We start from the raw sequence: 24,154 nt of genomic DNA, 5'->3' as shown, positions 1-24,154 counted from the left end.
AGCTTTCCCATTCTCTATCCCTCTGAGAGTATGGACCCAGGGTCATTGTGGGTTGCAGAGGGTGGAAGGTCTGGCTTCTGTAATTGCTTCCCCACTGAACACGGGCGTTGACTGGTTGGTCCATACTCCCAGTCTGCCTCTCTCTTTCCCTAGTAGGGTGTGTCTCTGGAGAAGAACCAGGACACATTGGTGGTTGTCAATCCAGTGAAGTCTGGTTGGCATCATGCTGGCATCCGGAACCTGGTGGCTGAAAAGAGAGTTAACATACAAAGCCAAACAAGTTGTTGAACAATCATGGACCTAAAGGCTGGAATAGTGGAGATGAAGTGTTGGGGGGTACTCACTGCAGACTCTATTGTACTTCTGCTTTCAGGTATATATTTTGCCCTGATTTATGGACACATGTGAACATATGCTCTATCTCAGGTAACCTGGTCTATATCTAGGTTTGGGGAGTTTATTAGGAAGTGGATCACCTGGAATGGAATTAGAGAATACTATGAAAGGAAAGGTCTCACCTGAGTGATGAAGCTGAAAGGTTGTCATTCTACATCTGAAGTCTCTGGACACAGTCTGAAGTGAAGCATGCTGAGGTGGCACTCGTTGGCGTTGATTATGTTCTGATCGTCAGATGCAATATTATCTGATATGAATTGAGAGAAGCATGCAGGAAAGTGGGCCCCACCCTTAGGTTCCAGGACTGGGGGAAATATAGGCTCTATTGTGGAAATGTGAGGTTCCTGCTGTCTTAGGGTTCAAGAAGACAGTGGATAGTTATTGTTATCATCACCTTATTTGGTAGTTGGGTTAACTTTGAAAAGTCCCTTTGTTAGGGTTTGCTGTATAATACCCAGCATCTTGTATATAGCTGTGCCACTGGTTGCTTCTGTTCTACCTGGTCTAGAGTTTTGAGAGAGTCAGCATATCAAAGACTCATCTATGTATTAAAAAAACAGTCTGTGTTTTAAAACGCTCTAGATATACAATCAATTTTTCCCCACTCATATTAATTAAATAGTGATTTATATGACTACACTTTAATAGTAGTGTACATAAACACCATTCCCACCACCAAAAGACTGTGTTATACATCAGAAATAATAGCAACAGCAAATGATGGAGAGGTCATGGGGACAAAGGGATCCTCCTGCACTGCTGGTGAGAATGTAAATTGATCCAAACCCCATGAAGAGCAGACTGGAGAACTCACAGAAGGCTATAAATAAATCTACTCTATGGCTCTGAAATTCCTCTCCTGGGGATATATTCTAAGGTATCAAAATCACATCCAAAAAAGATTTGTGTGTATCTATGTTCATAGCAGCATAATTTGTAATAGCCAAAGCCTGGAAGCAACCCAGGTGTCTAACAACAGATGAGTGGCTGACCAAGTTGTGGTCTATATATACAATGGAATACTACTCAGCTATTAAAAATGGTGATTTCACCTTCTTCACCTCATCTTGGATGGAGCTGGAAGGAATCATGTTAAATGAGATAAGTCAGAAAGAGAAGGATGAATAGTAGGGGACTTAGACTGGGTTTAATATATTGCACCAAAGTAAAGGACTCTTGGGGAGCGGGGGGGTCCCAGGTCTTGGTACACTATGGTAGAGGAAGATCTAGGCAGAGAGTTAGAGTGTTTAGCAGAAAACTGAGAAATTTTTCACATGTACCAACAGCTATATTTATTTTCAAGTGTAAACAATTTATCCCCATAATAATTAAAAAAAAATGGGGCTTGACAATTACAGAAGTCAGAACTCCCACCTTCTGTACCCCAAAAAGAATTATGGTCCATAATATCAGAGGGATATAAGTGGTAGGGCAAGATTACCAGGGGGTTCTGAATCTTAGTTTCACTAGAACCCAAAGCGTTTATCACCAAGAATTTTTTTTTTAATGAACAAAATTTTATTTATAAAAAACTTCAGCCCTCATAAAAATAACAACAACAAAAACCAGAATGTTATGTTTAAGTGGGAAAATGTCATTAAGATCTGAATCTATTTGGATGTAATTTTAAAATCAAAATCAGAGAAAGAATTGTTAATGGAGAGATTTTTCTGTAGCTTTAGTAAAAGAATATAGTAGCTATGATTCAAATAAATATACTTAGGATATTATGTAATTATTTTTGTTTTTTTATTTAAGAAAGGAGACATTAACAAAAACATAGAATAAGAAGGGTACAGTTCCGCACAATTCCCATAACCGGATCTCTATATCCCATCCCCTCCCCTGATAGCCTTCCCATTCTCTATCTCTCTGGGAGTATGGATCCAGGGTCATTGTGGGTTGCAGAAGGTGGAAGGTCTGGCTTCTGTAATTGCTTCCCCACTGAACATGGGCATTGACTGGTTGGTCCATACTCCCAGTCTGCCTCTCTCTTTCCCTAGTAGGGTAGGGCTCTGGAGAAGTGGGGCTCCAGGACACATTGGTGGGGTCATCAATCCAGGGAAGTCTGGTTGTCATCTTGCTGGCATCCAGAACCTGGTGGCTTAAAAGAGAGTTAACATACAAAGCCAAATAAGTTGTTGAACAATCATGGACCTAAAGACTGGAATAGTGCAAATGAAGTGTTGGGGGGTATTCCCTGCATGCTCTCCTTTCATAGTATTCTCTAATTCCATTCCAGGTGGTCCACTCCCCAATAAAGTCCCTAAACCTAGGTATAGTCCAGGTCCCCTGAGATAGAGCATAGGTTCACAAGTGCCCATAAACTAGGGAAAAATATATACCTGAAAGCAAAAGTACACAAGAATTTTGATTTTATATCATCACTGAAAGGAATCTGGAAAACAACAGAGGAAGTCAGGCATTGCTTCTCTCATCTGAGAGAAGAGAAAAATCAAGGAAGGACATGCCAGAGTAGTAATAGGTATATGTGTAGCCTAAAAATAAGTGAAGGCAGGACCTTTGGGGAAAAAATGGGGGAAAATTCTAGACATATAGATATAGATAGATTGTTATAAAGTCAACCCACATCTGTGGCCTTGGGAGAATTACTGCAGTTTCCAATGGAGGAGATGGGGACACAGAAATCTGGTGATGGGAATGGTATGGAATTATACCCCTGTTATAATTTTGGAAATTAATAATAAATCACTAATTAAAGAATGTACACAGGAAAAAAGACAGAGCTTGAGGTTGGAGTGTGGGAATTTAACAAGCACCATTTTCAGTTGTTTGCACAGGCAAACACTACCTACCTAGGTAGACAACTGGATCCATGTCAGGGTTAGAGTTTGGATTCTAACTCTGGCACACTTACACTCTTACCAGTATCCTCAAGATCTGGAAAAAAGCCCAGTGTCTTTCCCCCGGCCCTACTAAGTGCAGTTGAACCAGAGCTGCTGTGAGTCCACCAGAGTGAGACCCAAGTACTCACAGTTTTGAGTCTGCACCTGGCAAACCTCTGACTCCAGCTGCCCAATAAGCCCAGCTGGACATCTTGGGTGGTATATCCTAAGCATTTTCCTGCTGTCTGCTTTAGGGTGATGGCAACAACTCCATTTTGGGCTCCACGTGTCCCCATACTCACTTGCCCCACCTGACTCTTTAATTAAGGTAGAACCTCTGTCTCTCAGACTCTAGAAATCATCCACATCAACCTGAAATGGTACAGATGGGGAGACTGAGGAATAGAGGAGACCATGACTGTGACCTGCCTGAAGTCCCAGGGCATAAAAGTAACCAAACAATGAAAGATCCAGAGTTCTCTTGTCACATGAAACTGTCCACCCATTTATGTATTTAACAGGAATTTATATACACCTGGCACTATGCTTAGTCTCCAGTAAACAAAGTCCGATGATTCATGGAATCTACTTTCAAATCATGTCAGAGGGCTCAGTGATAGAGCAAATAGCTTGCATGACTGAGGTCCCTGAGATACATGTTCAGTCCCCGCCACCATCATCTTTTCTGTTCTCTCTCTTCCTCTCTCTTTTCCCTTTCTTACAAAAATTAATCTTCTAAAATAGCAATAAAGATTGTTTAAAAATAAGGAAAAAAAACATAAACAATTTAAGGATCTGAGGAGGGCGAGCAGTGGCCCACTGTGCTAAGCGCACATAGTACAAGAAACCTGTTCAAGGACCCTGGTTCGAGCCACCAGCTCCCAACATTCAGGGGGTAGAGGGGATCGCTTCACAAGTGGTGAAGCAGGGCTGTAGGTGTCTTGTGTCTTTCTCTCCTCTCTAGCTTCCCCTCTTCTTTCAATTTCTTTGTCTATCCAACAAAAATAGGAAAAATGGCCGCCAGGAGCGGTGGATTTGTAGTGCTGGCCCTCAGCCCCAGTAATAACCCTGGAGGCAAAACAAACAACAACAACAACAAAACCCAATTTAAGGATCCCATCTGAGGGGGTTAGGGGAGATAGCATGATGACTATGCAAGACTTTCATGCCTGGTTTTCTGAGGTCCCAGGCTCAGTCCCTGGTACTACTATTATAAGCCAGAGGTGAGCAGTGCTCCGGTTAAAACAAAACAAATCAGCCAAACAACAATAAAGAAAGAGTTGTTAAAAATAAAAAAGGAAGAAAGTCTCATTGCAGAAATGAACTAACTTATAAATAATTACAACTAGAGAACAGAGTGAAAATAAATTGGTGCCTTTGTCATCTTGGATTATCATTAAAAACTGCTTTAGGTGGGAATCAGGCAGTGGGTTAAGAGCAAGTGGCATGAAGCACAAGGACTAAGGATCCCGGTTCGAGCCCCTGGCTCCTCACCTCCAGGGGAGTCCCTTCACAAGTGGTAAAGCACGTCTGTAGGTGTCTATCTTTCTCTCTCCCTCTCTGTCTTTCCCTCCCCTCTCCATTTCTCTCTCTTATCCAACAACGGCGATATTAGCAACAATAATAACTACAACAATAAAACAACAAGGGCAACAAAAGGGAATAAATAAATAAATAAATATTTAAAACAAAAACAAACAAGCAAACAAAAACTGTTGGGAATTGGGTGGTAGTGCAGCGGGTTAAGCACAGGTGGCACAAAGAGTGAGGACTGCGTAAGGATCCTGGTTCCAGTCCCCGGCTCCCCACCTGCAGGGGAGTCACTTCACAGGCAGTGAAGCAGGTCTGCAGGTGTCTATCTTTCTCTCCTCTTCTCTGTCTTCCCCTCCTCTTTCCATTTCTCTCCGTCCTATCCAACAACGAAGACATCAATAACAACAACAATAATAATTACAACAATAAGACAACAAGGGCAACAAAAAGGGAAAATGAATAAATAAATATTTTTTAAAAACTGCTTTAGGTGAGGGACTCACGCAACAGCAGTTAATTTTCTTACACTTTTTAGAGGCTGGAAAGTCCAAGATCAAGGTAGTGGCCTATGGTGTTTTAGTTTAAGAATCTCCCCTACCTGCAGAGGGCCTTCATATTGCTGGGTCTTCGTATGCATATCAGTTTCTCACTGTTTGCAACCAGAGAAAGAGACCTCTTTTATCCTTTTGTTAGGAGGTCCCTGATCCTAATAGAACTGAACCCCCACCCTTTGGACCTCATTTAGTCTTAATTAGCTCCTGAAAGGGAAACACTATCTCCAAATACTTTGGAGGTTGAGCTTAATTTACCAACTTGGGAAGGGCATGACTTAGTCCATAAACAATACTAGATATACTCATAACAGTAGCTGGTATTTCTTGAGAACCTCTTATATACCAGGCACCACACTAGCTAACTACTTTGAATTACACTCTATCAAACTTTGTAGCCGCCCCAAATAAATCATCCCCATTTTACAGATGTGTCATCCTAGGCCCCTAGAGAGGTTAAGTAACTTACTTAAGGACAAACAAAGTGACTCCAAATCTGCCACCACCAATGTTAACATCAGTACCTGAGGGGGAAGAGGGGGAAGAGGGGTGATGGAAAAAGCTTCAAGAGGGAGAAATTTTAAAGAGCAAGTAGCATTAAGAACCTGCCCACATTCTCTCCTTCTGATGAATGACATGTTTATTTTCCCAACCCATCTTTTTCCCTTAAAAACTTCATAACTGTGAATTGGCCAGGAAGGGTAAGGGGTGGGGCAGCGAGGGAAAGGCTGCATTTGCAGCAAAGTCCCTGTACTGCGAACTTAAATTCGCCTGCATTAAGTGTTTCCCAGTGACCCAACACCGCCTGGCAACTGGCTGCCTTCTGCTTTTGACAGCTTGGCATATTTGGTCATTTACTGGGTGCATGTGAAGATCAAATGGGTTAAGATTCTTCTCTTTAAACAGCAGGGAAAAGAACATCAAAAAGGTGTACATTTCATTTCCCCAGTTTTGATTAAGTCAAGCATGAAATGAAATGTAATACCCTCAAGTGGCCGGGGTTTACACCATTGATGTCGTTACTTCTGCTTCAGGAGACCCAATCAGCCCTGGGCAAGGGGAACAAGCTAACAGAGTTTTCGGGTGGCCAGATGGACGGGTTTACCGTGGTTGAAAAGGCAGCTTAGTGCTTGCCTCTTCAAGCCAACTGTGTGAAATCCTGGTGTGGCCCCTTCCCCTAAGGCTGGCCCTCCCGCCGCCCTGCCTGCCTCTCTGCTCCTTGTGCATGGAGCCAAAAGCTCAGGGGTGCCGCACCACCATCCAGGGCTGCTCTTCCAGTGGTCCTTCTTGCTATAATGGGCAAGAAGGGGCCTCCCTCTCACCTCCACTCCCCAATGTTTGCTGAGACAGGGCTGACCCCAAGAAGGAATTAGACAAGAAGGAGAAAAAGAGATGCTCCCTGGATGATATTTTCAAGAGCCCATTAATAAAGGATCATAGTGTAAGGTGGGTAGGGAAAGGGAAACAGCCCCACCCCCACCCCATGTGTCAGGTATGGTATTAGACCTCTAAGAGGTAAATTAGCCACCCAGCTCTACTGAGTCCAGCCAAATCCTATGATGTGGACATGGAGTGGCAAATAGAGATTGGGAGGCTGTCCTGGGGCTTCACTGGTTGACTTAACTCAGGTTGCAAATACTACCAAGTCAGTCCCAGGCAGAGGTATTGTCATTGGTCTGCAGAATTGCCTCCTGCCTGCAAACAAGAGTTACAGTACTGGCATAAAAATATGGAAAGAAAATGGTGAGATTGAACCGATGAGCTATTTAATTAAATTAAAGTGGTAGGATTATGTTGATTTGTCTGAAATTTAGCTCATGTCTGGTTGTATCAAAACAATGAGGACTGAAGTAGAAGAATTAAGCCCATCCTCTGTTCTCACTGAAGAGCAGAATTGAACATGACATCATTCTAATAAAGCTCCCCGGAAAGGACTTTGGAGTTAAATTGATATTCCATGTGAGAGGTGGAAACATTTTATGTATTTGCTGGGTGTGTTTGTGTGTGCATGTGTGTCTGGGTAAATTTAAGATTTGGGGTCTGGTGGCATTTGTCAACATCTCTGAGCAGCAGCTAGCAGAGGTTGCTGAGCTGGACACTGCAAGCAGGACATAAGCAATGCAGTGTGGTTTTTTTTTGTTTTTTTGTAGCTGTAAAAAGAGCCATTTTCCAGAGGTGCTTTCTGGAAAGTTGCACTCCAAGCTGAACCAAAAAGTTTCAGGGTCTCTCAACAGCTGGAGGAGCCTAGCAGGGCTTTGGGAAGAACTTAATAGAATCCTTAATGCTGCTAACAATCCACTGCTATTGAAGTGCATTAAGTAGATATTATGGGAGGACAAAGAACTAAGTAGCCCGACATCACCCTCATTCTGCATGCGGCCCCAGACTGGGACCATTTTATGGGCCGCGCCATTGTTCCTGCTCTCCCCAGGTTAGCTTTAAATTGCAAATGATACCCTGAAAAGGGGGAGAAGTGGTTTTATTTTCTTTGCTCTTTTTTTCCCTCTCCCTCTCTCTTTCTGTCTTTCATTCCCTCCCCAACCCCTCCTTCTCTCTTTCTCTCCTTCTCTTCTTCACTCCCTCTCTCCCTCTCAGACTGGCCCTCGCAGAAAGAAATCATTTTAGGCCATAAGAAAATGAAAGGCATTGTTACCACGGCCCTGGACCGTAGCAAATGCAATACATCATGGGCTCAGGAGCTGAAAGCTACACTTGAGCTGTTTTATTTTGGTGCTTTGGAATGTGGTCCACATGAGAACATAAACAATGCCAAATCTGTACGAATTAATAGGCCAGGCTTGACATATTTTCCTTTGTTTGAGGCCAAACAGGCAGGGGTGTGGGAGTGTGGGAGGAGAACGGAGAGGAGAATCTTATTTGATTAAAAAAAAAAATCCAATAATCCAGTTGAATAGGAGGAGCGTGTGTGTGTGTGGCAACCCTTCTTCAGAGGGGCCTTCGGAATCAATAGCCATCGGGCTGTCCGTCCACCCCTTGAAGTCTCATCCCTAGCTACGATCAAAATGCCTTTCTTAAAAAAAAAAAAGTCTCCATAGAATTGTTTGCAAACTGCAAAGTGCTTCAGCAGCTGACATGAAAATACTAGAAGCTGGAAGCCTATTCCCAGGCAGAGGTCTTCTCTGTCACCTTGGTGGGTGAATAATTGTGCCTTTTGCATACGCCTTGTCATCAGCAGCAGGAATGAGGGGGCCCCAAGGACCGCCCTGGCAGCACGGGTGTTGCACCAGCAGAGTAAATTAAAACACGGATTAGAGCAAGTATGATTGGGGATGACAAGCAGGGCGGGGGGCAGCCACAGAATGAGCTGTGTTGCCCATATGGTCCTCAGGAAGCCCACGCAGCGTTTCTCTCTCCCCAGCCTGCTCCAGCTGCCCATCTGAAGGGGCTTTTAGGAGCCCTCAAACCATTTTCTGGGACAGGGAGAATTAGTTCCTCTTCTCAACAAATTCAGCAATATTATGAGCCATTGCGAGGTACTAGGCGGGGGGGGGGGGGGTGGGTGGGTGCTGAAGTGGCTATCTCCATGGTCCTCATGGTCATCTAGTACTTAAGGCAAGGAGGGGGTTTTAGCCTTTGGGGGCTACCTTATTTGAATCCAAAAAGGCTTCCTGAGCCATTGAAAGCTGGGTAGGGAGAGACAGCTTAATGGTTATTCAAAAAGACTTTCATGACTGAGGCTCTGAGTTTCCAAGGTTCCAGTTTCAATCCCCAGCACCACTCCAGCCAGAGCTGAGCAGTGCTCTGGTCTCTCTCTCTCTCTCTCCTTCCTAGTCTCTTTTCTTTCTTTCTTTCTTTCTTTTTTTTTTTTTTTTTTGCCTCCAGTTACTGGGACTTCTGCTGGCACTACAAATCCACTGCTTCTGGTGGCTAATTTATTTATTTATTTATTTATTCTTTTCATTTGATAGGACAGAGAGAAATTCAGAAGGGAGGGAGAGAGAGAGGGAGAGAAAGACTCCTGCAGACCTGCTTCACTACTCTCCCCATTGCAGGTGGGGGGCTGACTGCTCAAACCTGGGACCTTGAATGTATCCTTGTGCTTAGTACTAAGTGCATTTAAGGGGGGTGTGCCACTGCCTACCCCCCTTCTTTTTTCTGTCTTTCTCCTCTCTCTCCTGTAGCTATCATTAAAATAAAGAAATAAAATATATATTTTGCAAAAAGGCAGGGGAAGGGTGGCACCCCAAACAATCTAGTTGCAGGATCCAGGGTGAAGCATCAAGACTTCTAGGTAGCAACACTCAGGAATACTGGAGCTTATTATTAAAAGTGTGGTGTTCTAAAACTCAACCCATGTAGATAATCTGAACCAAGATTCCCAGAGTGGGCTGCTTCACATTCTTTTCACCAAGCCGTTGTCCTGGTGTAGGATTGTGTTGGGAAGGAAAGGAACTGCCCCACCCGCCCTTTCTCTGTCTCTCTTTGTGTTTCTCTCTTCCAGAATACAGCTCAGCTCTGGTTTATGGTGGTGCTGGGGATTGAGCTTGGAATGTCAGAGCCTGAAAGTCATTTGGGTGGGACTGGGTGGTTGTGCAACCAGTAAAGCACACAAATTACCATGCTCAAGGACCCTGGTTCAAGCCCCCAGTCCTCAGCTTCAGGTGGGAAGCTACACAGTCAGTGGAGAAGGCTACAGGTGTCTCTGTCCCTCCTCACTTTTCTCCCTGTCTCGATCATAATAAATAATCGTAATAAAAATATAAAAAGAAAGCCTTTTGCATAACCACTATGCTGTCTCCCAGGGGAACCTCCTCCCTCTCCCCCACAAATGCACCATAACCCTTCACTGGTTACTCACTTCCGGTAAAATTCAAATGGGAGCCACCCCCCCACCCCCCACCCCCACACACACTTCTTTTCCCTCTAGGTTCGTCTCCAATTAGTAATCAAAACATCATTAGACAGGTAAACAGGAGAAAAAAGTCAATTCAATTTCCTACCTACAGAGAATCTATATAGAAAAAGAAGATACCATTTTTTACGTAAAGGGAAGTGAGAGTCTATATTCTGAGCTAAAGAGTAGGATCGGAACCTGGAGCTCCAAGGAGAGTGAAGATCTTACCTGAGAAGATAATATGATGCTTAATTGACACTTTTTTTTAAATCACTTGATTACTTTTATTATCATTTACTCTTTTTTTTTTCTTCCTTGTCATCAGGGTTGTCTGGTAGCTTAATGCCCAACAGTTTGGTGCCTGTATGATGAATTCACTGATCCTGATAGCCAATTGTTTTTTCTTCTTTTATTCCTGTCTATTTTTCTTTCTCTTCTTTTTCCTCTCTTGGCCTTTCTCTCTCCTCCTTCCCCCTCCTTTCTGCATCACATTATAAAATTGGGCTGGGGGAGGCCCAATTTGACCTTTAGTTTGTTGCTTAGGGGTGATTTAAAAAAATGAAAGAGGGGCCAGGGAGTGGCACACCTGATTGAGCGCACACATTATAGTGTACAAGGACCAGGGTTCAAGTTCCTGGTCCCCACCTACAGAGGGAAAGATTCACAAGTGGTGAAGCAAGGCTGCAGGTGTCTCTCTGTCTCTCTCCCTATCTCCCTCTTCCCTCTCAAGTTCTCTCTGTCTCTATCCAATAATAAATTAAATAAAAAAGATTTTTAAAAAGAAAAGAGAAAGTACTAATAAAAAAGAGAGAAAGGAAGAAAGAAAGGAAGAAAAGACGGAAGAAAGAAAGAAAAATCAGGGGACAAGGCAGTGGCACATTCAGTTGAGTGCACATGTAACCATGCACAAGGATCTGGGTTCAAGTCCCTGACCCCCACTTGCAATAGAAGGGAGCTTCAAAAGTGGTGAAGCAGTACTGAAGGTCTTGGTCTCTGTCTCTTTCTCTTTTCCCCCTTCCCCTCTTAATTTTCTCAGTCCTTCAAATAAAATGTTAAAAAATGAGTATTTTTTTAAAATCAAGGACTCCCCCCCCCATTTGTTGTAACATATCATCTAGAGTGAAAGCCAAGCCCTCACTATGTCTTATCTCCACACCTCTTTGGTTCCTTGGTCACTTGAGTTCTTTCCACCACTGTTAGCACTTCAACATGTCAAGCACTCTCCTGCCAAAGGATCATTTCACTTGCTGATCCTGTCTCCTGGACTGCTCTTTCTCTAGAGATCTTCATGGTCTATCTGCTGCTGCGGGGCAGAAGGAAAAGCACAGAGGAGTTAGACAACTTCCTTGGGGATGCACAGCAAATTGCTGGGTCTGGTAAAGCACTGAAGACAGTCTGGCAGGTGGGCATGTGTGCTGTGTATGTTCCCAGCAACTGGAAACCCATGTGTGGTCCTGATAAGCTGCTGAAATGGGATAGGGTGGGCGTGGAAAAGCTTGGGCGGGGGGGGGGGGGGTTGGAGTTAAAGACCTAGAGTACTGACCTCTTTTGTGCTCTGTATAACCCTGTGTTGGAATCACAGAATTGAGATTCTAGCACTGAGTTTCTTAAAAAGGATGAACAGTGGAGTCACCTGTGTCATTTGCAGGGAGAAAAGAAAGGAGAGCTGGACAGAAGAGGTGATGTCATAGCGAGTTCATACAAGCTCCTTAGCAGAACATCTGACACATAGGAAGTGATCAATAAAGTTTTATCATTGTTATTGTTATCCCTCATCTTTGAGTTCTACTTACATGTCCTAACACATATCTAGGGGGAAATATGGAAATGTACCCATGTGACAATAGCAATTCTGTAAATCAACATATGCTCAACAAAAATGATATTGGAGTTTAAAAAAAAAGAATACACAAGCTCAGGGTTTCAAAGAAAGAATATTATTGGGTCAACTGACAAAAGTCAACTACAAATGATAAAGTGATAGATAACCTTACTTGTTTCAAGGTTAATTTCACTAAAGTTGATCAATACTTGTAGCTATAAATAGGACATCCATATTTCTAGAAAATTTCCCAGGTAAGGTAGGAGAGTATGTAGTTTAAAGTAGAAACTCTCAAGTAGTTTAAAGAAGAAATTTTGGTAGGAGAGAGAAAACTACACACTCAAGTAATAAAGTCACAGCATCATCTGTCAGGAATCATTGAATCTTAGTGTAGGGGCATGTTCTTTTTACTATTTTACATTGTTATGACTGTTCTATGTCTTCTATTTACAGTTTTTTTTGAAATAGAATCTTTTAGAAACAGAATCCTGCTCATTGTTCAGAACTGATTTGCATGTGTAATTAAAAAGAGGGTTATAGGGAACCGGAACAAATTGTAAGAAAACAGAGATTTACTTATCAGCCTTTAAGTCAACAAAAAAGAAGATCAAGTTCTGATGTGTAATGAAGGAGGATGTTTTGTTTATTTGCTTGTGGATCTTTGTTGTTTTTTTTTTTAACTTTATTATTACTACTTTTTTAGGAATGCATGATCTTGCAGACTCTGAAAAATGGGATTTCATCTTAAAGTATCAAAAAACCTTGGAAGGTTATTAAATGCAGCATGCCTGATAATTCTAGATGCTTCTAGACAACAGAGGAGTTCCTTTGAAGTAGTTCAACTTTGCAGAACTTTACATGTTAATTGTATGCAAAGAAATAAAACACTTAAGCAAACTTCAATCTAAGGAGATTTGCATACAGGATTAGGACCCATTGGCTTTCCAAAATACTCCTCCATCTGAAAATGGGTGCACTGTGCTCTCAGATCTCCCAAATTTCTTTGTGTTCTCATTGAAGTCTGATTTAATCCTGCTTTCTTCATTCGCACCTTCTCTCTAAACCTCCCAGGCCTATGCTTTGAGACCCCAGGATCATTCTCTTCCCCAGTTGAAGGGGGTTTTCCCTTCATTAATTTCTCTAAGAAGATTACGGACTGCTTGTTTGTTGTTGTTGAAGCAACTAATTTCCCTAAAGCTCTTTGTTTTTCCGACTGGTTTACACTTTAATGCCCTTGATTGAATTTCAACAACAAGGGATCAACTTGACCAACCAATTCTCTTTAGGAAGAAAACAAAAATGGGGGACTTGATGCAAACTATTTTAACCAGTGAGTTGCTTAAAAAAAACACACACTAAAAATATGTGTGTATGCGTGCATGCATGTGTGCATGCTCATTTCAGCCTTGTAGAGGGTTTTCAGAGAGCTGTGTCCAAAGGAGCATGCCACTCAGGCCTTGCAACTGTCCTAAAGTCAAGTTGACCTTCACTGAAATGGAGTTTTTCTTAATGACTGTAGCTAAGTGATGGGAAAAGTAATGTCCCACAGCCTCTTCTCAGTGTAGGAAGTTTTACATTGTAGGCTTCCTTCCTTCCTTCCTTCCTTCCTTCCTTCCTTCCTTCCTTCCTTCCTTCCTTCCTTCCTGCCCTTTCTTTCTTTCTTTCTTTTTCTTTCTGCCCTTCTTTCTTTCCTTGTTTCTTTCTATCCTTCTTTCTCTCTTTCTTCCCTCTCTTCTCTTATCTTTGTTGCTGCCTTTTGTATGTATGTTTCTTGCCTATTTCATTTAAGAACTTCAACATGGGCATTTTGAAAGTGAGCACAAAAAGGTCAGTACGACCTTGTTTGGAAATCCAGTTTTACCCAGATAATTGTGTGGAAGCTAAGTGGTAACCCCCTTCCCTCTGACTCACAGCCATTTAAACATTTGTGCCAGTTAATTACCATAATTGGTTTGTTTAATTAGCATGAGGAACACTGGTGCTTTCACACAGGGATGCCTCTATTTGCTTGGAGATGCAGTCACTGTCACGCACCCCAAGGACACCAGCCTAGCTATTGAGGGCTGGGGTTGGGCTTCAGGTCTCTGGGGGGTTTCCCCTGCCTTAAGCACCTTGAAGATTGACCCTTGAACTTTCTAAACCTAAAATGCTATTGATATGCTGTACTTTAGCAGAAGAAAGGAGATGGGGAGATGGTCCCCTGCAGAGGGCCTGGCTGTTGCACCCAGTGGGAGGGGAAAGCTCAGCATGGCAGCTAAGAGCCCTTCAGGAGGTTTCCCAAACTCAGAGGCTGGGTTTCTGGGAGCCTTGTCAGAAGGCAAGATCTGGGGATCTCCCCTGCTGTTCTGTTGAAGGGATGTTAACCCCTAAGTGATGGGTTTCTTCCACAATTAGTATAGTGGATGGAAGACTAATGACTAAATTGTAAATGCCAGGAACAATGACAGAGTGCCTACTACGTGTAGCATAGGCTACACAATGGAGCATCAACCCATTGAGAGGAGGAATTTAGAACATCCAGGCTCAGGGTCCAGAAGCAGACCTCTCTCTGGGGCAGGAAAACAGGAAGAACTGTCATCAGTGTCCAGTTTAAAATATCCAGTTTTGTGTCCTGTTAGCTTCAAGATGTGATTGTAGGATTCAGGTGGTGAAAGTTTAATGTTATGACATTAAAATTTTGGGCCCCCTGGGTTCTACATTGTAAAGGATTTTAGACCTGACTCCTCCTTAAAACACAAGGACTGTACAGAGGAGAGGAGTATTTCAAACCCTGCCAGCAAAATAATTCCACATTCCAAAGGTGAACTATCCTAGATTCCAAATGGTTGACATTTGACTTCCCATAGATATTCCAAAGAAGAAAGCAGAATTCAGAATGACTAAAATGTAAATGGAGGACAGACTATCTTCCTGGGTCTTAACCAGGCAAAACATGCAAATACATACATTGAAAACCTGCCCGGAGATAAAGAGCTTCAAGTTCCCCCTAAAGAATAACCTCAAACAATTTGAAATATATTTGTAATAATTTGGGTGAGATGGTTGGGCAGTACCACAGTGGATTAAGCACAGGTGGTGCAAAAAAAAAAAACGCAAGGACCAGCTTAAGGATCCTGGTTTGATCCCCCGACTCCCCACCTGCAGGGTAATTGCTTCACAGGCAGTGAGGCAGGTCTGCAGGTGTCTATCTTTCTCTCCCCCTCTCTGTCTTTCCTTCCTCTCTCCATTTCTCTCTGTACTATCCAACAGCAACAACATCTATAACAACAACAATATTAATAATTACAACAACAATAAAAAACAACAAGGGCAACAAAAGGGGAAATAAATTTAAAAAAATATTTTAAAAATTATTTGGGTGAATGAAAGAACTGAGAACTTTCAGTTCAGGGAATTTGTGCAAATCATGCATTCAGATTATGTGTGTGTGTGTGTGTGTGTGTGTGTGTGTAAGTGCATTACATATTTTGTTGTTGTTATAGCTTTTTAAAAAAATCCTAACTTTAGCCCTAATGCAACTTAGTTGAAGGTGCATAGCTGAACAATAACCTATTGTCCATAATCATATTACTTGATGAAAATGAATGCACTCAATCTTTCAAAAACTGCTCTCGCGCCCAGTTATTGATCTGACATTATCCAGGCGTGTCTTCTTGTCCAAGTGTTTTCATAATCTAATTTTAAAAGAGGGTTCTTCTTTGAGAATATTTGAATTCAACCTCCCCCACCCCCATACCACTACGTTTGCTCCCAGCAGCTCACAGTCATGTTGGACTAATACAATTAGGAGGTCAGCTAGCATATATAGGCCTGGTTTAATGAGGAAGTGGGAGGGAGGGAGGCATCATTATTTGACAATTACTATAACTTTAGGAAGAGTCTCTGTTGTACCAGTGTTGTAATGAATAATGAAAAGAAGTGTTGCCATCCACTTTAATTAGCTTGCAGTGCATTTTAAAATCTGTGTGTGGGGTGTGTGTGTGTGTGTGTGTGTGTAAACCAGGAGCCTCTTTGCATGTGAGAAGCGAACGTCTCTGATTAGGGCAACAGAAGACACTTGTGCTAGGACTCCTGCCATTATTATTATTCAGCGAAGAATTAGTGATTTTTCAAAGGGCGCTGCCCAGGAAGGTAGCATCTAGGTTTGCACAGCCTGGGCCCCCTGTCAACAACATCCACTCACTCCATCCGGCCTCTCCCAGCTTCCCATCAGGGTCATGTCAGGATGCACTCCTCCTCTCATCATCTCTGCTACCAACCTGAGCAAACTCAATGTGAGAATTTGGTGCTAATAGAGCAGTGTTTGACATCACATCGTGAACTTGAATAAGCAAATAGGCAAGTGGGATCTTTGGGGTCAAGCTTTCAAGTCATTTTGTGTGACCCAGGCAATCATTTTAGGTGACAGTCATGACAAATGCTGAACACAGGCCCTGTATAAATACATCTATGAGCGTTGCATTACAAACACTCCGGGTCATTGCCTGCCCAGGGCTCTCCTACCAAGACATCTACCGTGGGTCGTCTGCAGGCATTAGAGTAAGGAGAGTAAACGAGAGGCTTGTCTTGTTTTGAAGGTTGTACTTCAGAGCCCAGAGTCCCCTGCAAGCAGGGCAGTTAGTTAATGGAGTTGTGACAGCTTTGAGCTTTACTGATACCATTATTTACTTAGAAGAGTTTTGAGAAAAAGGGTAGGGAGCCAGCACGTGCAGATGCAACACTGCTGACTCTCAGTCACAAGCGAACTAAGCCCTAGAAGTTGTCCTTGTTCATAAATTGGGGGAATGGAGTTGTTTTGTTGTTGTTGTTGTTTGTTTTAACTGTGAAGAATGGAATGCAGAATAGATCCTTTCTAGTCTTGTTGGGACAAAGGTCCACCGAGCATCTGAATAAAATGAGTGATGAATGACCAAAAAAAAAAAAAGAAGAGTGGATGACAAAAGCCCTCACACTTGACAACACTTTAGAATCATCTTTCTGCTTTCAAATCACCAAATCACCCTATTGGGGGGGGGAAACAATAATTTATAAGACAATTGTCACCTAAGTACCATTTCTCACCACCTTGTGACAGGTGTGTATACACTGTTCCCTTCCAACCAAAGTCTTCCTCTCCCACCATGCTCTGGGCCCCCAGTACCCTCCCAACCTCTCCAGCCTCCCCTCACCCCCCTTAGAGCCTCTGCATCTGCTGCAATAAACTACATCTATTCTCAGCTACACTCCATATTCTTCCTTTGATTCTGATGTTCTACTTGTGAGTCAGGTCATCCAATACTTGTCATTCTCTTTCTGGCTTATCTCACTGCACACATGAAATCATCCTTTAAAATACTCTTCATATACCAAAATAAACCAAAATAAAATAAAGATAATGATAAGAACCATCTTCAAGCCCAGCTCATGCCCCTGAGCTTTTAAATCACTGTTGCAGAGAGGAGAACCCAAACCTCAGTGACCTTTTGAAACTCCTCCTGGGTCATTGGGCTTTCTCTGCTGTTGATTGGAGGCACAAGGAGTTTTAGGAAATATGGAAATGGAATGCTGGAGGGAATGCTGTTATTTCACAACCTCTGGTTTTGGATAGCTGACTGCACTGTAGCTCTACACACACACACACACACACACACATACACACACACACTCAGTAATCATCACTAGTTTAATGACGTCAAGACGTAATAGTCTAGTTGCACAAATATGATTGGTCGCCTGACACCTTTGCTCCAGAGTCTCCAGCTCCCACACAGAGTCTGTTTGTGTTGTTCTCAAAGGAAGCCTACCCCTCCCTCCCTCCATCTATGGAACTAGCTAGAGCTGCCCCCCCATCTCATATTTAAAACACAAGTGAAGACTGAAATTTCACTTTCAATTTATTTTCCAATCATATGAAAGGGAGAGAGAAAGGAGGGAAAAAAAGATTATTCTGTTGAATCTTTTTTTTTTTTTTCTGGCTGGTAAAAGGAGGAGGGAGGCAGGAGGTGTGTGGAGGGGTGAGGGGGAGCTTGTTTTAGATGCGCAGCCCAGAGCTCTGGCAACAGTCTGTGGGGAGTGGAGTTAATCGAATAAACTCATCTTAGCTGTGGAGACTATCTCACAGTGGCTGCAGGAATCAGGGTGAGGCAGAATGCAAATAGGGAAGACCTCAAGGTGCTGGGATGCAGTAGAGAATCTCACCTCCCTTGTTCCCTCTGGCAGGGTCCTTGCCTTGTGCAAGTCTGTAATGTGGGACGGCCATGCTGTGACAGTGCAGTCCTGCTCCTTTTTGGCAGGCTGGACCCGGAGCTTCCTGACTGATGTGCAGTGATTTCTTGGCCTTTTTTTTTTTTTTTTTTTAAAGATCAGTGCTGCTGCCTTAGAAGACTAGACTTTTTCCAACTGCCAGGAACCCAGGTTGCATGTGCTGGGGGGAAATATCACCTGGAGGTGGAGGACCTAGTTGAAAGCAGACCCTGACAGTGGGCCAACTGCCTGACTTGATGAGCAAAGCCTTTCAAATGACCACTAATTTTCATTGCCAAGACTTCAAGATAAATCTAAAGTTTCCAGGTCTGGAGGCAGTGCCAGAGTGGCTTCTGTGGACCCACAGAGGGTTTCCTACCCACCCCCTCGGAAAGTTGTTTCCCCATTTTCTTTGGGAATCAATCTGAACTCTGCTCCCCAGAGACCTGCCAGTTCCTGTTACCACCCCTCCCACCCCCATCCCCAGCTTCAGGGGGTGGAAGGGGAGGATCTGAGTCCCTCACCCTGACAGGAGAGGCATTGAGAAGTGACAGCAAGACCCCTGGGGAGACAGCTGAAGCTCTATGGTGAGTTGACACTCCCCCCCCCCCCCCCCTCAAAGTGCTGAGCCAGGAAGAGCTCATTTTTCTAGTGGACTATTAGGGCAAGTGCAAAGGTGAGAACAGACATCTAAACACTGACCACTTCTCTCCACTCCCACAACTCCCCAGCCCAGCCTTAGAGCCTGGTCTCCAGACCACCTTCAAGATGCTTTGCATTTGGTGGCCTTCTGCATTTCACTCTCAGTCTTGTTGGTTTGTTTCTCCTGTATGGGTCAGAGAGATCTTGGCACGAGATGCAGAGGAGGTTATGTGCCCCTCCTCCTTAGTTGCCATGGCTCTTAGGATAATCCCTGATGCTGGTAATCAGTGCCCTGTGCCTGGAGCAGAATGGCTAGGAGGGGTTCCTGTGGATGCCAGGCAGGTGGACATTCACGGACTAGCTGTATGACATTGAAAATCTTTTTTTTTTTTTTTTTGCATATCCATAAAATGAAAGGAAGATGTTAGCACAGAGTATGCGTGCTTGTCAGGAGGATTAAATTGCTGCTTGCCGGCCAACAAGAGTCCCTGGCACCCAGTAAATCTGCTCATGCTCTTATTTCTTGGCCTTTCCTCTGGGCATCCTTTCCAAGAGCTTTCTATTTTTCTTCCTTTTTAAAAAAAAATAATAAAAATATTAACTTTATTTTACTTGAGAGAACAGAGAGAAATTGGGGAAGGGGAGGCAGAGAGACACCTGCAACACTGCTTTACCGCTTGTGAAGCTTTCCCCCTGCTGGTGATGACCAGGGTTTTGAACCCGAGTCCATGTACATTTAACCAAGCACACCACAACCTGCCCCCCCTTGTTTTTTTGACAGAGATTGAGAGAAATTGAGAGGAAAGGGGGAAGTGGAGGGGGTGGAGAAAGAGAGAGACACCTACACCACTGCTTTACAGCTTATGAAGTGTTCCACCTGTAGGTGGGACCAGGGGCTTGAATATGGTAATTAATGTGTGTGTTCTACTGGGTCACCACTGCCCAGCCCCCTTCTCTCTAATCTTCATCCACACTGGCTTTCTTTCATCTCCAATGTACCAGACTCCTTCCTCTCTGTGGCTTTGCACATGCTGTGTAGTTTGCAGGGCCTCCATCTCCATCACAAACTACCGGTGAATCAAGTATGTCCTTCAAAGTCACAATCAGTCAAATGCATGACAACAGAATCCTTCTTCTAGCTGAACTAGAATTTGCTCTCCAGTCCAGAATTAGTAAACTGGCCATACTGTTGTCAAGGTCCATCTATGTTGCTGATCAAAATCCCATTATAAGTAACTACCCCTCTTTGCTTATTCACTCATTTATTGATGGACAGACACTTAAGTTGTTTTCACCTTTGGGCAATTGTAAATAATGATGGTGTGAGCACTGACTTGACTTACAAGCATCAGCCTTCGCCTCTGGATTCAGTTCTTTGGAATGTTTGTCAGGGGAAAGAATTGTTAGACCATGTGATTGTCCTATATTTGCTGTTTTGAGAAACAATCCAATTGCTTTCACAAGTTATACCATTATATATTTCTTTTTTCCTTTCTTTTCTTTTTTGTACAAACTTTATTTTATTTTATAGAACAGAGAAAAAATGAGAGGGAGGGGGAGAGAGAGGGAGAGAGAAACACCTGCAGCACTGCTTCACAACTTATAAAGCTTTTCCCCTGTGGGTGGGGACCAGGGGCTTGAGCCTGGACCCTTGTGCATGGTGATGCATGTACTTAACCAGACCATTTTATGTTTCTAGCAGCAATGTGTGAAAGTTCTAGTCTCACCTGTTTTTCTTTTTTTAATTATAGCTATCCTAGTAGGTATGATGTGGTATCACATTTTTTTCTTTTAAATTTTTTTGATTATCTTTATTGGATAGAGACAGTCAGAAATCAAGAGGGTAGGGTAGAGAGAGAGAGAGGGAGAGAGAAAGAGAAAGAGAGACACCTGCAGACCTGTTTCACCACTTGTGAAGTTTTCATCCTATAGGTGGGGACCAGGAGCTTGAACCCGGGTCCTTGAGCACTGTAACATGTGCACTCAATCAGCTGCACCACCACCACCCAGGCCCTGGTATCATATTTTTCCTAGTGATGAATGATGTTGAGCATCTCTCCGTGTGCTTTTTGCTCTTATCGTATTCTTTGGGGACATCTCTAACCAGGTCCTTGGCCCATATTTTTAAACTGGATATCTGTTACTTTTTTGAGTCATAGTATTCTTTATATATTTTATACATTAATCGCTTATCAGATATACGATTTGCATATCATACAGTAAGTTATATTTGGGCCTCAGTACCTGTATGGCTCCACCTATCATTTTCCACCCATCCATCTCCCTTTTTTTTTTTTGGATAGACAGTAAAAAGAGAGATACAGAGGATACAGAGTAAAAGAGAGATACTTGCAGCACTACTCCACCACTCGTCAAGTCCCCCCCATATCACTCCTCCCTAGGTGGGAACCAGAGACCACCAACCAACCTTGTTTTTCTTTTTAGATCCCTTTAACATATAAAAGTTCTTAATTTTAAGAACTTTTAAGTTCTTAATTTTAAGTTCTTAATTTTCAGAAGCCCTATTTATTTTTGTTGTCTGTGCTTAGGATATCATATTTATCATCATACTCAATCTCATGATAGTTTTCCCTAACATTTTTCTCTAAGATTTTTATAGTTTTAGCAATTATGCCAAAAGTGGATAATTATGCCGAAATTAGATAGATATAGTCAAAAAATTGAGAGGTAAGGGAGAGAGAGAGAGAGAGAGAGAGAGAGAGAGAGAGAGAATGATACCTATAGCACCACTTCACTACTCGCAATGCTTTCTCCCTGCAGGTGGGGACCAGAACCTCAAACCAGGGTCCTTGCACACTATAACATGTGTGCCCAACTAGGTGTGCCATCATCTGGCTACTAGGCTGAAGTTTTTTTTTTTTATCCATTTTGGTTTGACTTTTTATATTAATTAATTTATTTTCCCTTTTGTTGCCTTTGTTGTTTTTCATTGTTGTTGTAGTTATTATTGTTGTTGTTATTGGTGTCATCATGTTTAGATAGGACAAAGAGAAATGGAGAGAGGAGAGGAAGACAGAGAGAGGGAGAGAAAGATAGACACCTGTAGACCTGCTTCACCACCTGTGAAGTGACTCCCCTGCAGGTGGGGAGCCCGGGGCTTGACCCGGGATCCTTACTCTGGTCCTTAGTCTTTGTTACACCTGTGCTTAATCCACTGTGCTACCACCCGACTCCCCTGGTTTGATTTTTTTTTAAAGATTTATTTATTTGAGACACACACATACACACAGAGAGAGATAACTTGTCTCCTATCTCTTCTTTTTTTAACCTTTAAAAAAAAATTTCCCTTTTGTTGCCCTTGTTGTCTTTTTTTATTGTTGTTGTAGTTATTATTGTTGTTGTTATTGATGTCACTGTTGTTGGATAAGATAGAGAGAAATGGAGAGAAGAGGAGGACAGACGGGGGGGGGGGAGAGAAAGAGAGACAGCTGCAGAGTTGCTTCACTGCCTGTGAAACGTCTCCCCTGCAGGTGGGGAGCCGGGGGCTGGAACCGAGATCCTTAGACCAGTCCTTGCGCTTTGCTTCACATGTGCTTAACCCACTGCGACTCCCCTATCTTTTCTTATAAGGGTACTAATTCCATGCATGAGGATTCCACCTTCATGACCTAATTGTCTCTCAAAGGTTCCACCTTCAAGTATCATCACACTGAGGATTAAGGTTTTAACATCATATATATATATATATATATATATATATATATATATAGAGAGAGAGAGAGAGAGAGAGAGAGAGAGAGAGAGAGAGACAGATTTATATTTGAGATAGTTTATATTTCATTAGTTGGGGCCAGGTTCATGGTTAAGTGAACATATTACAATGTGCAAAGGACCTGAGTTCAAACCCCTAGTCCCCACCTGTAGGTGGTAAGTTTCATGAGTGCAGGACTGCAGGTATCTCTCTGTGTCTTTATCTCTCCGACTCCCTTCCCTCCCTCAATTTCTCTGTTTCTATCTAATAATCAGTAAATACATAAATAAAAGATTTAAAGAAAAAAATATATATATATCATTAGTCTATATGTTTGTCCTTAGGCTAGTACTATGTTATGCTTTTTGGTCATTACTGAGACTTCACTGCTCCTGGGTGATTTTTTCAGATAGAGAGATAGAGACCCCACCATTCCAAAGATTCCTCCAATGAGCTAGAGGCCATTGAACATATATCTTGTACATGGCAAAACAACACATTATCTAAATGAGCTAATTTGCCAGCCCAATACCCTACTACTTTTACTATTGTAGATGTGTAAAACAAAACAAAACAAAACAAAAAAGATAATAAGTTTGTTAGTATGGGACCTCTAGCTTTATTCTTAAAGATTGTTCTGACTACTTGGAGCCCTTTTATATTCTATGTGCTAGTCTGCAAAAGGGCAAAGAAAAAGGGCTGTTGGAGATTGATACAGATTGAGTTGAACCTGAATATCATTTGTGGTTAACATTGTCACCACAGCAATTTGCACATTCCTATCCATGAACCAGGGATGCATTCCCATTTATGTAGATCTTCTCCAATTTGTTTCATCAACTTTTGTAGTTTCCAGCCCATAAGTCCTTCACCTCCTTGGTTAGATGGATTCCTATAATGTATGTACTTAACCACGTGTGCCACTGCCTAGCCCCAGTTAGATGGACTCCTAAGTGTTTAATTCTTTTAGGTCTGAATAGGAAGAAATTGCTTCCTAACTGTATTGGCATGGTTAAGTTCTCTAGGAGATGCTCTGTGTGGTTGGGGTTGAAAATCACTGCCCTGCTCTAGAGAAAACTTTATCAGGCAGATAAAGGTTCTATATCACTAGCCTCTGCCATCACAGTGCAGCTTCAAGCACTCTTCCCCAAACTTCCTGCTCAATAATTCTTTTTCTAAAGCAGGCGTGTATAGTTTCCTTCTTGGAAAAAGACACTTTCACATTTCTTGGAATGCAAATATTAGTAGATCTGTCTGCATCTTGGCATCCTGATGTTCTCAACATTCTCTCCCCCACCTCTCCTCACTTCTGCTTTTTTTCCATACCCACTTCCCCCAGTCAGATTTCAGGGGAGGTAGGGATAACCTCACCATAGATTCCATTGCAAGACTACACTTTAGGAGAGATGGAGCTGGCATTGGCTATGGGTCATCTCCTTCCCGTCCTCATCCATTAGTGTCTGGAGCCAGAGAGGCCCCTGGGTGACAGTTGCAGTGGGTGTCTGTCATACAGATCAAGGAAGAGATGGTTTGTGATGGGGTAATGGACTGGGATAGGACGGAAAGCCCCCTTCT

The 24,154-nt window shown here is 42.7% G+C and overlaps 1 long non-coding RNA gene across 1 annotated transcript in view; it reads right to left on the bottom strand.

Moving 5' to 3' along the window:
* Positions 1-2,311: 2,311 nt before the first annotated feature.
* The window catches only part of LOC132536987 (uncharacterized), a 105,031-nt gene continuing 83,188 nt past the window's right edge, over positions 2,312-24,154 (bottom strand). The window contains exon 3 of the long non-coding RNA XR_009548502.1: positions 2,312-2,500. This is a non-coding gene — a long non-coding RNA (uncharacterized LOC132536987). The remainder of the gene's footprint in view (positions 2,501-24,154) is intronic.

The sequence above is a fragment of the Erinaceus europaeus genome, chromosome 2, assembly GCF_950295315.1.
Source record: "Erinaceus europaeus chromosome 2, mEriEur2.1, whole genome shotgun sequence".
In the NCBI taxonomy this organism is placed as follows: domain Eukaryota; kingdom Metazoa; phylum Chordata; class Mammalia; order Eulipotyphla; family Erinaceidae; genus Erinaceus; species Erinaceus europaeus.
The sequence above is the reverse complement of the archived record's forward strand: the minus strand, read 5'-3'. Positions and strand labels throughout refer to the sequence as shown.